This window comes from Heterocephalus glaber, unplaced genomic scaffold, assembly GCF_053883595.1.
Source record: "Heterocephalus glaber isolate CG9 unplaced genomic scaffold, H.glaber_assembly_v1.0 deba00001504, whole genome shotgun sequence".
Lineage (NCBI taxonomy): Eukaryota > Metazoa > Chordata > Mammalia > Rodentia > Bathyergidae > Heterocephalus > Heterocephalus glaber.
In genome coordinates, this window is record NW_028258324.1 from 11,454,769 (window position 1) to 11,468,595 (window position 13,827).

Genomic DNA, 13,827 nt, shown 5'->3' on the forward strand with positions numbered 1-13,827 from the left:
AGATAACCCAGAACATGTACATTCCATTCACATATATTTCCTAGAAGAGAAATATGCAAGGTTATATTCCAGGTACCCAAAGAAGAAAAACCCCTACTCTCAAAATGAGATAATTGCTCCCAGAACATAATCACACTAAGACAGAGGTATGGAGCATTTCTATGAAGAAGGCTTTGACAAGAAAAGGGGGGTTTCATTCAATCAACAGCACAAATGGGACATGGAACAGTTTTCTATTAGTCAGACATGAAAAGGGACTCAGAGTATCTAGGAAAAATGGAAATTTCCCAAGAAAAACATGGTCATGTCATTAAAAGCAGGTTATGGATGTGGCATGGTTATGAACTGGAAGAGAAGGGCTGGAAGGTGTGTAAGGAAAGATAAAGCATTGGCTTTTACTTCCTGAGCAGTCTTCCTTAGTAACAAAGAAGAAGATATATTTTTGAAGGAAGAAATACAGTATTCAGATCTGCAATGAATAATATTTATGTATTCCTAATGGTTTTAGTGCTATTTATTTATTTTTGGAATTAATTTATAGGTGATAGCTAACTACTAAATTATAAATACAGAATAAAAATAAACATTATAATGGGCTGGGGATTTAGCTCAGTGGTTCCACTGCCTGCCTCACAAGCACAAGGTCCTGAGTTTGATCCCCAGTACCAAAAAAACAAAACAAAACAATAAATAAATAAATGTTAGAATCCAAATGATCAGGGAAAATTAGAAAATAAACCTGTGATTAATTAGTGCCAACATGGGGCCACCAATTTTTGTCAATATGATCTTATGAAAACTGAAGTGAAAAGCATGCATTCTAGTTTTGGCTTTACCAAGAACTCACTTTGACCAAGTCATTTCCTCTCTTGGGCCTCAGCTTCCTTATCAGTAAGATGGAGGCTTGAGCTAGACAATCTAGGTTTTCAACTCTAACTTGCTAATATTCTAATTTGAACTTCATTTATTTCACATTTTGATAAAATTCCTCCTGGCAGAATAAGATACCCTATCTGTACCTGTGCTTTTGTCCTAGGTATTTGTACATGACCAGCCTGTCACCATGATCCATGGGGTTAGACGTGGCTCTGTGGGTTAGAAGCAGCAGTCCCTTCCAACAGAGAGGACCACAGGCTTAGGGCAATGTGGAAGGCAGTGAAGGACCCAGCTCTGTCAATACTGACTGCTGAGGCCCTTAGGATTCATGTTTCAGGATTGGTCAACTGAAGCACAATGAAGGTGGTTGTGAGGATAGAACCCAGGGTTGAGTTCCAGTGATGACAGGTATGAGATGGGGTGGCTACAGCATTCTGTATGGAGAAAGGACACTTTCTGAAGGAGGAGAAAAAGAGAAGGGTTTACTCAACCTCCAGAGAAATGGGGCCCAGCCTCTGGTGGAAAGAAGTGACAGTACAGAGTTGTGCCTGCTGGGCACTACAAGGAGCAGAGAGGCTCACCCTTGCTGTCTGTGGCTTGTGCATTAGTGTTTAGGGTTTCCATAACAAAGCATCACAATCTGGGAGGCTTATGCAATAGAAATTTAGTCGCTCACAGTTTTAGAGGCTAGAACCCTGAGATCAAGGTGTTGGCAGGGTTGCTTCCCTCTGAGGCTATGAGAGAGTGTGTTCCAAGCCTCTCTCCTGGCTTCTGGTGATTTCTTGGCATTCTGGTGTTGCTTAACTTGCAGAAGCATTACCCTGATTTCTGCCTTCATATTCCTATGGCATTCTCCCAGAGTATCTGTATCTGTACCCAAATTTCTCCCTTTGTATAATGATATCAGCCATATTGGGTTAGAGCCCTATCCTACTCCACTATGACCACCTCTTAACTAATTATATCTGGAATGACCTTACTTCCAGAAAAGGTGCTGGGAGTAAGTACTTCAAAGAATAAATTTGGAGGAAAATGCAGTTCAGTGCAGTTCAATACATAATACCTCAAAATTAGACGGAAGCCCCAAATCCTTCCTAATCTACAGCACAAGAACTGTTGGAGCAATGAGTGTTAGGACCAGCCAGGAAACATGGCTTCCACTAGTGCCCCACCATGTAGGTAATGAATAGTAGGAAGTAGATGATTAAAGGGTACAAATGGGTATGCACAGCTGGAGTGTGTGCCAATAGAGACACAAAATAAGGAGAGGGATTTTGAACTGCTGGGAGGTAATTGCTGATGGGACATACCAGTCACATGAGAGTACCGACTCTCCCTTCTTGTTAGTTATTACTCTTAACAGTGCTATATAAAAAACTTCCCAAGTTATATTTATTTTCCTCACTTAGTGTTCTGTAGGTTGAAGGAGAAGGGGGCTTTCTTAGTTTGGAACCAGTAGCTACTGAAAGCATACCCTTTCTGTAGTGGACAGTGGACAGCAGAAGCACAAGAGGCCAGGACAAACCATATCACCAAGCTAATGCTTCTGTTTTGCTTACATCACATGGGTTGGCACCTCAGTGGCCACAGCAGGTGATCTGGTCCAAGCCAAATGTCCTAGGATCAGGCATGTATGGGAGGTGCTATAGTATTTTTTTTTGGTATTAAATTCTTTTATTGGTACATTGTAGGTATACAACACAATTGCATTTCTCATTGGGAATTGTACCTTTACATAATGCATCTTGGTTCTTATTTTTTCCCCATTCCTAGCCCTCCCTTCACGCCCTCCACCCTTCCCTATTTACAAAGACTTTATTTCCATTTTTTCCATTTCTCATCATTTTGGGAGGTGCTATAGTATTGAAGCAAAGAAAGGTTAAGTAAAGAGGTAGAAAAAATATCTAATCTATAAAACTTCAGCTTTTGTTTCTTTTCTTAAATGACAAAAACCATGCCCTTTGGTAAACAGTCAGAAAATACATAAAAGAAAAAGTTTCAGTAGTATTTTCATACATTCTTTCATTCGCTGTTGTAGTGACCCTTAAAAGGAACCCTGGCCCCATGCTGTCCTGCAGTTGCTCCCTCCAGGCCTGGAAAATCAGAGTATGCATATTAGACTTGAGAAGGAGAAAGCATCTCTGCGTTAGAATGAAAAGGAAAAGCAAGATTCAATTTTCTGGAATGCTAGAACACGACCAGCTACATGAAACTCAATAAGAAGACATAAAATATCCCACATTTAGGTGAGAAAAAAACTGTATAAGATAGAGAGATGAAAACTTAATAACACTTCATGTGAGAAAAATCTGGGTGTTCGAATCTATCATAAATAAAACAGGAGCCAATCACAGGGCTGCTTTCACAGATGTATCCAAGCTAAGAGTGGAACATGTATATATTATATTATATATGCACCTCTATGCATGTGTGTGGGTTAATTATTTTAAATACACAACACATTTTTGGAGAGATATAAGAAAGTGCTGACAGTGGTTATCTTAATGTGAAAGAAGGGTATTGGAGAGGGATTCTTTACTTTCCGTTTTATGTCTTTTCATGTATATGAATTTTTATCTAGTGTATATTATTGTTATATTGTAAATATTGATTAAATTGAAAGAAAATGTATGAGAGGTGATAGAAATACTGTGGGAGCTAGATAAAGCTGTGAAGATTTAGGGGCACACTGTTCTTTATTATTTATTACAATAACAATATGACAGCATAGGAGAATGTTCAATATACATCCTCATAGCTGGAGTCACAGTATATACACACTTTTGTAGCTGTGGTTTTATAATTTGATTTGAGCAATAGTTAGGTGCACAGGCTTTGAAATTAAACTGTCTATGCTCTAGCTATATGATCTTAAGAAAGAAAGTTACTCTCTTTGAGCCTTGTTCACCACTTTTATAATGGAAGTGACAATGCCATCTGCTTTGTGGGGTAATTGTGATGACTCAAGAGGGGAATCACTAATATGCATTGAACAGAGTCCAGGGTGTAGCTGATGCTCTAGCTAATCTTAATTATTAGCTAACTGACATTTAAGCTATTATTAGCATTTCCCCCAGTGTCTATGTAGTTTATCATTTCTATGCATAATACCTCATTGCCTGGATATGTCATAATTTAATTAATCATTCTCCTATTGTTTGACATAGAGGTTACATATAAACATATGTGCGTGTATGTGTGTGTGTGTGAGAGACACAGAAAGAGAGAGTGGGGGAGAGGGAGCAAGAGAGGGAGGGAGAGAGAGAAAGAGAACTGCTATGAAGATGCTACAAAACAGTACTTCTCAAGTTTTAATGTATGTCCGTATAAATCACCCAAGGATCCTTTTACAGTGCAGATTCTAATTTAGGAAGTCTAGGAGGGCCTGAGAGCCTGCATTTCTAGCAAGTTCCCAGTGATGCTAATCCTATAGGTCCATGGACTCAGTGTTAAGAAACCAAGTATAAACTAGACAGTGAAAACAGGAGGATTAAGAGGAGGTTAGTCACAGTTGCAAGAAAAACCCTGGGTAATTTTGCTGGATAAAAAGAGAGGTTGGTTCTGTTAAATGCCTTGAAATATTTGGAACACTGCCACATTACTGAAAAGTCTGATTCTCTCAAGAACTTCAGAATTTACATTAGTGGGTAGAAATTCTAAGGAGGCACACTTCTGTGGATGAAAAAAAGAACTTCCTTATAGGTCATATTTATTGCCACAGCTCTCAGAGTTTATGAACTAGCAGTAGTGGTTTGGGTAGCTACCATTGTGGCAGAGCTAGCACCCTTCAGCAAAGCAAGGGAATATAGAATAAAATGTCCCCAATGTACAGTGGCAGCTTGAAGGGAATTTTCTAAGAATGTGCATCAACAAGAAATGGGCTTCTGAACGTTGTCTAAGAGGAGCCCAAGCTCCCACTATATCCTTCATGCCCCAGCAGGGACTTGCTGGGCACTTACTCCCCTGTCCTGAGAGCTTGTGATGAGAGCCTGTCTGGTAGCTAGACCATTCTGCCTGCTCGTTCTTTACAGTGCCAGACTCTTGCAGTCTGCCTGAAGTCACACTGCTTTCTAACTCCAGTTTTTTGGCTCTTGGTCTCTCTAAGAACTTGCAGCCTGACTGCCAAGGCAGCAGAATTCAACAACAGATTTTTGCTCACCATGTGGCCAGGAAGGATCTGGGCATGTCCTTCAATTGAATGTAGACATTCCATCCTCCTACTGGCAGAAATCAGCAGCACCTAAGTTCTCTCCTCTTCTCGAGTGGTGGGCCGGGCTCTCCACCCACTGAGCAGGAACAGCTGTATATCTGTGGGAAAGGAAGAGCACCAGATTTCCTGTCCCAGTTCTGCTTGGAATCTGAGTACTACCAGAGTCCTTAGACTTCTTCTGAAGGGCAAAAGAAAGTGGAAGCACACAGTGGGTACCTAGTGGGATTCCAGGACAGCCCAGGCTCTGTGTGGACCATGGCTAATGGCCCCAACAGGGGAGAAGCCATTCTAGAACCTTAGTATCTGGGCTGGGGCCATGGGATCATAAGAGACACCCTCTTACTATTGATGTCCGGCAACGGGGTCACTCTCTCCAATCCCAGAACCATCTCCTTCTTTCCCAACCCAGCATAAAACCTACCAGGCAGAGCCTTTTCTTCTATTGGTCATTTTTTTTGTACATGAGAAACTAGATACAAGATTGAACTGTTTTTACTCCTTTCTGATAATGAATGTTGGAGGAGAGGTTCCCACATCATTAAATTCTCCAACTCTGAGGACACAGACTGAGCATTCTACAATTCACTCAGTTCTGACACTAGCTAGCTGGAGTTAGCACAGGCTCCTTGGGTTAAAGGCTCAGTCCTACATGACTGCCCTCACTTCCCCACTTCAGATGCCAGCCACTGGTTCCAGGTCACCACCTGTACTTCTAGCTGTAAATTCTGACAGTTTCAAAATTTCTGATGTAGTTTTAATACTTTGCTAGAACACTTCACAGAATTCAGGAAGCCTCTTTCTTATAATTGTGACTTACTATAAGGGCCATAACTCAGGAACAAGGGGAAATAATACATAGGGAAGGCATGGGAAAAGGTGCAAAGCTTTTGTACTCTCTCCAGACACCCACCCTCCTGCCCAGAATGTGGAAGTTTTCATCCATCTGGAAGAACACAGACCGTATTTTTAGGTGTTTTTAAGGAGATTACATTATGTAGTCATAATCGATTAAATTATTGGTTGTCTATGATTAAGTTAACCCCCTACCCCTCCCTGCTCCCTTAGGGTCATAGAGGTGAGGCTGAAAGTTCTAACCTTCTAATCTAACAACCAGGCCCCATCCAGAAACTAGGGATTTCCAGTCACTGGTCATCTCATTAGCATACATACTCTAGAGGTCCCGAGAATTTTAAGAGTTTTGTGCCAGGAAATGGGACAAAGTCCAGATATTTACTTCTGATAATATCACAAAGATTAGTGAGATGCTTTGTTGAATTAGGAATCAAGACACATGTCCTAAGAAGCGCACCCCATACCCTGCCTTTTTCCTAGGTGGGGAGCTTCACTGGCCTGTCTGTCACTACTCATCTTCTGACCTGGTGATAAGTCTCTGAGGGCAGATACCATCCTCTTTTTGTGTATCCTCAGAGCCTGGCTTCATAAATCACACAGGGCCTGCTTTCCGTAAACACGTGTGGAGTGACCAAGTCTCTGGAAGAAAAGAAAGACAAACGATGAACAGAAATGAGAGAAGAGAATGGCAGTGTGGAACTGTCCAGCCCAGAACCACCCACTGCTCATAACAGTAAACCAGTTTATAAGGTGAGCCTTCTTCTTCATTGTGAAAAGTGGTTACCTTCTCTCTCCAGGCCAGAGCATAAGGACATTAAGTAAATGAACTGAAGGTATTTCACGATCATATACTCTATTCTTCTAGTTATGCTGACATGGTCAAAATTTGCACGAACATAAGTGCTAAGCTACTTACCTTGACATAACCAATATTTTTGGAATAAAACATACACTTAGAAATTTGTCTAATGAATGAATGGGAAGCATGAGAATGATATATAATATGAAAATCTTTTCTTCAATTCACTTCTACTAGAGGAAAGAGAAAGTTGTGAGGAGAAAAGAAAAAAGAAAACCAAGAAAGATAGTGATTCCCAGCTGACAATTACTTATTCAGCCTGCAAGAATTCTGAGCTGAATTTGTGTGCTGGACATGACTCTCTATTGGCAAATGGAATTCTGGCTTGAATCTTCGTGGAGGTCACACACAGGTCATTGATGAGGGGTCACCAGCATCCCATTGCAATACCCACTAGTTTGATGCTGAGCCTCTGCTCCAGCCCTCCCTGGCCTTGCATGGATCTGCTTCTCTTTGATTATCTTACAAACACTTACTAGACAATTAAATGCTTAATTTGGATAAAAGAGAAGGTGAGAAAATGTAGTCCACATGCACATCTAATTAGCATTGAGTGTGCTGGGTTGCATAGGCCTGACTTGGTGGCATAAGGAGGATGAAGCTGAGGATGCTAAGTCGATTCCCAGCTGAAACTGGAAGGGAGGTGAGTGAGAGCTTGATCTTCCCACTCTCTGCCTGGGACTGTGTTTTATTGTCTCTCTCCACCCCTCTAACACACACGTTCATTTTATATTTTTGTTTTCCTTAACCAAAAGTTTACAAAACCCTTTAGCTCATGTCATTTCCATGGCCTATTTAAATGTATTATCAAGATATCTTCAAGGAATAGAGCATAAAAGAAAAGGTTGTGCTCACTCTATGCATAACTTGTTGGGTGGCATCTTCCAGAGTGGGGTGGAGTTGATGAAGGGAAGGGTCAAACAATAGGTTACCTAGTGAAATTTCTGGGTCCTAGAAAAATGTTCAGATCTAAACATCTGGCAACTGAAGATGAGCATGCAGGGTAATAAAAGGAAACAGGCTTCCTCCTGAATAAAAACAAAACCCTGTCACTCAAGTCTGGAAATACATTAAATTTAATGGCTATTCTTTCTTGAGAATTTTACTATGTTCCAGGCACTGTGCTAAGAGTTTTACATACATTATCTCAGTTAATTGCTGTAAGCATCCTCTGATGCACATATAAAAATTTTTATTTTACAAATGAGGAGATTAAGGAATAGAGAGATGAAGTAAATTCTGTAACCCACATCTGTCTGTGCATAAAACCCACCCTCATAAAGCACTCCACCACTGCCAGCCTCCTGGAGAGGGTGGATTTCCAAGCAGGAAGGAATAATGGAGGAAGTCCACTGGGATTTTCACCCTAAGGGTCTGCTCTTCTTTGGGGGGCCACTAATCTCCCTGCCACTTTTGCCCCATTGCTTTGGATGATTTAGTGTCCTCTTTCACATTCAAGCCCATACAGAATCTCTGAACATAGCTTATGTGCCTACAACCAGGCCAAAGGCTGAAACAGACTTTACTTGATCCTTAGGATACCATCACACCCTTTCCTAAGATCAGGATTGTTTGACTTGTTTTTAACATTAGGTGCTCTGTAAATGTTTATAACCATAGCATTAGATAATCAAGTCTAAACTAAGGTCAACTTCCTAGTGTCCCTTGTTCTGGCCCTTCCTACTGGCTGGTCTGCATCCTTCTGCTGGACAGCTTCAAAGCACCTCTTAAAACAAGAAGCAAGTGCTTAGGTGGTTTAGCATAAAATATAGTCTCTTCTGAGATATCTAGAGAGACAAGTGGTGTCGCTTCCCAGGTGGCCTAAATGAAGTTGGATTCCAGATGACTAGACAGGCTCAGCACACAGAGACAGGACACAGTCCCATCCAAGTAGATCATGGGGTGGTGTAGACAGCAGGAAGTAGGAGGAGTTCTTCATAATTTCTTCTGAAAGGTAGGACAAGAAGAGGTACAGAGGTAGCATGGAATTCTGCCACCAACAGCTGGGATCCTAGGTCAGGGTGTGGGAAGACAAGCACATGTCCAGCTGTTACAGTGTCCTAAGATGCAGTCAGGGGAGACATTTACCATGAGGTTGGAGCAGCAAAGGCCTGGGGCAGGTGTGTACAGCATTGTGAGGTATCAGTGGCTAGGGCCAAGGATGGAACAGAACCTGTATATGAGGTCAATAGGAGAGGACAAAGACTGAGAACAAGTGAAATCATTTTGAGCAATATCAGGGCTGTAGACACAGACTCAGGCAGGGTGACTGTCTGGAGTTCTTGAAGTAAACCAGGGTCTGCCACAGTTAGGAGCTGGCACCCAAAGATGGTGTTTTAATGCTGAGGATGAGGAAGGTGTCTCCAGGCCAAATAAAGATGAAGGAAGACTGCTGATCCTGGAAAAGGGGAAATGCTTTGTTCTCTAATCCAGGATACATGAGATGGAGCCTGAACCAACTGATGGGCTCTGAGCTACCAAGTCACAGAGCCCAGGCTCCTTCCTGGAGCTGGACATGGCCCCTGAGACTGACAAGGCTGGGCTTGGCTGTGAGGGTTAAGTAGTGCAGCTCTAGGGAAAGGCTGTAGGAGCCAGGATCTGAGCAGACAGCCCAGCTCGTCACTCTCCTTCTGTCTAGTGTGATATCAACTGAAGATCAGCCATCTGTGGAAATCCAATAGACATATAACATGAACATGTCGAGTAAATCAATCTGCAATTGACCTGGAGCAGCCATCTCTGCTTCTCGCCCTAAGCAAGTGCCACTCAGGAACTGGCTGACAGCACACAGCACAATGTCATGACCTTCCAGCCGCCTGTACACTAGGCTCCATGCTACCAGGCTCTTTTTCTTGCAGCTGGAACAGCTTCAGGGTATTATCATGGCCTGACGGTAGTCTGTGCCTCACCAAGGAAATCTTCAGGCTAGAAGCACTGCTAAGCATGCCAAAATGTATCCTCACCAGGCTCACTTACCTCACTGTAAAGAGCAAGCAACTCACCACATGCTCCTCAGGACTGGATGTCTCTGAACCTTCCTCAAAGATCTCTAATTGTTCCTTATCCCTTGGGCAGGAAGCTAGAGGCCTGAGCCCCAGCACTGGTCCTAAGATTGCCTTTCCCCAGCTGCCTGGCCCTAAGCTAATCCTAACACAACCAGCCAAGAAACAAGAAGTCCCTTCTTGTTATTTCCCCAAGGTTTGTGAGCCCTGGCCTGGTCATAGGCTCCTCTTCCCATCAGTCCCTTCCCCAGCTCTGGATCTTTTTGCAACAACCAGTGGAGACTAGTTCTGGAAGGCAAGTCCTATCAATGGTTATAAGTATGGCGAGGACCTGGCACTGTGGTTATAAGTATGGTGAGGACCTGGCATATGGCCTTTCCAGAAGCCACTGTGACAAATTGCTTCTGCACTTTCATCTCAGTTCCTACTGTTCCTCTTTCTTCTGTCTCCAACCCATCCTTAATCCCCCACATCCCCCAAACACAGAAAAAGTTACCTATGGCCAGCTTTACCTCTATCCACCCAAATATTAAGCCTCTTTCATCTGTCATTGGTGTATTTTCAGATACCACTAGTATGAGGCTCTTCACTCATTATTTCAGCCAGAACCACTGGTGGCTGGTGGTTGGCAGACTTAAGGTTAATCATTCATCTTCAGATCCACTCACTTTAGTATTTTTTGTACCTCCACCTATGCAGACCTCATTATGGCATAGTGGGCTATCACAGTGTCAAATGATGGTGCCTACATTAGGCAGAGTTTGGGGAGGCTCTGTAGGCTCCAGTAGTGCCATCTCTGGGCATAGCTAAGGGAAGATAGTGCCTTTCAAAAACTGGTGATCGCAGAAGGAGGCCAGGCCTTTTACCACAGAACAGTGAGCACAATGGGTCCTGGGCCCCATAGTCAGTAGGCTGCCCTTCCTGCTGAGGCTTTGACCATCTCTCAAAGGAAGATAATAGGCAGCTGTGAGTTCTAGCAGCCAGCTCTGGAGACATGGTCAGTTCCTATGTCCCTTCTCCATTCTCACTACAGACACATGGAGCCCACTCTCTCATTTCTTTCTATTTCCAAGCCTTCCCACCAGCTCCAAAGAGAAGAGAATGGTAGATGAGTTGTCTTCAGTTCACAGGTCCTTGGTTTCTTGATGGGTGGCAGGCTTGATTATTGTAGTGCTTATTCGGACTGTCTGCAGCATGATCACAAAGAGGATCACCATCACAGGCCCAGGTCACCCACAGGGCTATTGTCATGTTCTCCAGTGGAAGAAACAATCCTTTGGACATAAAACATCTAGCAGAAAAAAGGGATATCATGAGAGAAATCTGGAGTGATGAAATATTCTATATCCTGACCATACTAATGGACAAATGACTATACATTTGTTAAAACTCATAGACTAGTACACCTGAAAAGGGTTATATACATGTGGAGAGAGACAGAGAGACAGGCAGGCAGAGAGACAGAGAAATACAAAAACAAAGAGACAGACACACAGAGAGAGACAGAGAAAGAGAAGATGCATTCAGTCATTAGTTGAGAAGCAAAACTAGAGGACTAAGGCAGTGCCATCTTTTTGGTTCCTGGATGCATGTATTTGAAATCTAAGAGAAACAACATATGGAAGACATATTGCAGGATAGTGCTCACCTCTTCCAGAGTACCTGCTTCCAGTTTGTATCAAAATGAAGTCTTCAACAAGCCATTTCTGCTGTCTATTCTGCTTCTAAGTGATGGAGGGTACAAGCTAGGGGCTTCTAGTAAATTTTATTAGGGGAGAGGGTACTTTCAGGCTCTGGACCCATTTGGAAAGTGTGTCCCTTCCCATTTCCACAATATTATGGCCTGCTCCTTTGAGATTCTGACCACTCACTCAATCCAGCAGTCACTGCTCAGGAATTATACAGATCTTCACCTCAACTCATCGATTCTTCCAGTGGCATTTGGCTTGCTGGAAGGATTTCCCTTCCCAATGGCATTTCAGGCCATCCAGAAGTAGGGATATAACTCCCACCATCCCCTTCTTGGTAGTACTGACATCTGTTGGCATTACCTGAAAGCTCTAAATTTTTGCATTGTTTTTAAAATGTCTCAAGGAACTTCCTCATGGAGTTATAGGTCAGTAAGATAGTGTATGTGGTAGTCAGTTTTTGTTTCCTAGATATATTCAATTGTCTCCTGTAAGTATATGGTAGGACTGCATTTCCTGGCCTCCTATTGGTTGAGGGAAAATAACCAAGAGAAATCACACGTGCCTCTTCTTTGAGACAGAATATTTCATTGTTGTTATGAGACACTCCAGATACACCTTTTCTCTGGACTATGATTGCAATCATTTCATTCCAATGGTGGTTGCCTCATCAGCCTGGCCCCCAAGAAACTGTGCTGATCTTTGTCCCTCTTCCCAGCCCATGCCTGATAACTCTCAGTAAAATATAATGTTGAGTAAGTGAGATTTAAATCTTTGTTATTTTAAGATTTCCGGAGCTGTTTGTCACTGAAGCATAATCTAACTTGGGCAACACAGAGGCTAAGATAGTCATGGTCTCAGAATGGCACATGATTGATTAATCACATTTAGACCTTTCACTTCACTGGTACTGACTACCCACTTGCAGAACTGCCCATTAGGAGAGCCAAAGCTGCTTGGTTTTTAGTCATCCCCTGGGCCATGTCATGCTAGGAGTTTTTCATCCCCAAGGACAACTGAGCTCTGTCCACAGTATTCTTGGCCCAGCAAGGACTATTGGTAAAGGAATTTTAAAAGAGTTCCCTTAGCATCTATTCCTCAAGGCAGGAGAGATAGAAGAGCCTTTTAGGTCTTTTCAGTGGAAATAGCAAAAGGATGGGCCTTTGAATTCCATTCTCCACATTTCTGAAGAGCTTTCTGGCCTTTTTGGTGTTACCCAGCATGGGCTGGTTGTTAGCAGAAAATCTTATTAATATGAGCATCAAATTGTTGGACTCCAGCTGAGTGTCCAAGCAGGTATAGTGCTGATGGGTTTGCCCATAACAATAGATTCTGGCTCATTTAAGGTTAGTCCACCCTCATTATTTAAACAGTCTCAAAATGTATGCTTCCTCCATCTTTTCCCAGACAGCGGACCTGGTTTCCAGGCATAGTTTTCACTCCTGCACTTCACCTATTCATTTCACCCTCCAGGCCATGCTAAGTTCAAATATTATTCATTTAAAGAGCAGCAATGAGATGTAGGCATTGGAGAGGCAGGAGGTCATATTTCAGAGGGGCTGGAGAGAAAGTGTACTGGTGTCTTCCAGCATTCACAAATTTCCCCATCCTGGCGTCACAAGCCCTACAACCCATGTCCTAGGTTAATTAGGTTGTATATTACTTAGTGTTGGCCTTTCCAAAACAGGGAGACTTGATCCCTGAAATTTCTTAAGCAATGTCAAGCTAATAGCCACAATCAGTGAGAAATTATTTCCTTTAAGGAGAGATTTTTTTATGTTAGTCACATGCTCTATGCTATCAAATGCTCTCAGAAGGATGCACCATCTCCATGTCTCTTCTACTTTTTTGGTCTATGGCAGCAGCTGCTAGTCCTGGACACTGTACCCTCATTGATCTTGTATCTTGTCAGGTGAGCACAGTAGGTAACTGGATTAGCTCTTCCTTCCCTGTACGTATACATTCCATTTGGGGCAGGACCAATTCCACATACCCTGAGGGCCTGCTGCCTGCAACTAATTTCTGGAACCAATTTCTGTATCAGCTAAGATTTTTCTGCAACAACAGAAACCATATCTGATTGACTTTAGATAGGGGAAAAATAAGAAAATCCAGGATGGGGAGGGGGTCCTGTGTGTAATTAATCAGAAGGCATCTGAAGTAGCTCACAGAATTGAAGGATGAGAAGCTGGCCTTGGAACTCTATGTATCTCAGCCATAGCAAGAACAAGGAGACCTTCTAAGATGACACAAGTCAATCTTTCCTCTTCCTTTCCCCACATCTTGTAGCACCTAGGATAGGATATGTAATCAGTCCAGTGCTGAGAGAACCAGGTGTCC

At 42.6% G+C, this 13,827-nt stretch overlaps 1 long non-coding RNA gene across 1 annotated transcript; it reads right to left on the reverse strand.

Annotated features, from left to right (window-relative positions):
- Positions 1-5,094: 5,094 nt before the first annotated feature.
- LOC110349183 (uncharacterized) lies at positions 5,095-13,216 on the reverse strand. Its single transcript, XR_002394991.2, has 3 exons — positions 8,886-13,216; positions 6,463-6,577; positions 5,095-5,184 (listed from the first exon to the last, which is right to left on the reverse strand). It is a non-coding gene; the product is annotated as an uncharacterized LOC110349183 (long non-coding RNA).
- Positions 13,217-13,827: the final 611 nt, after the last annotated feature.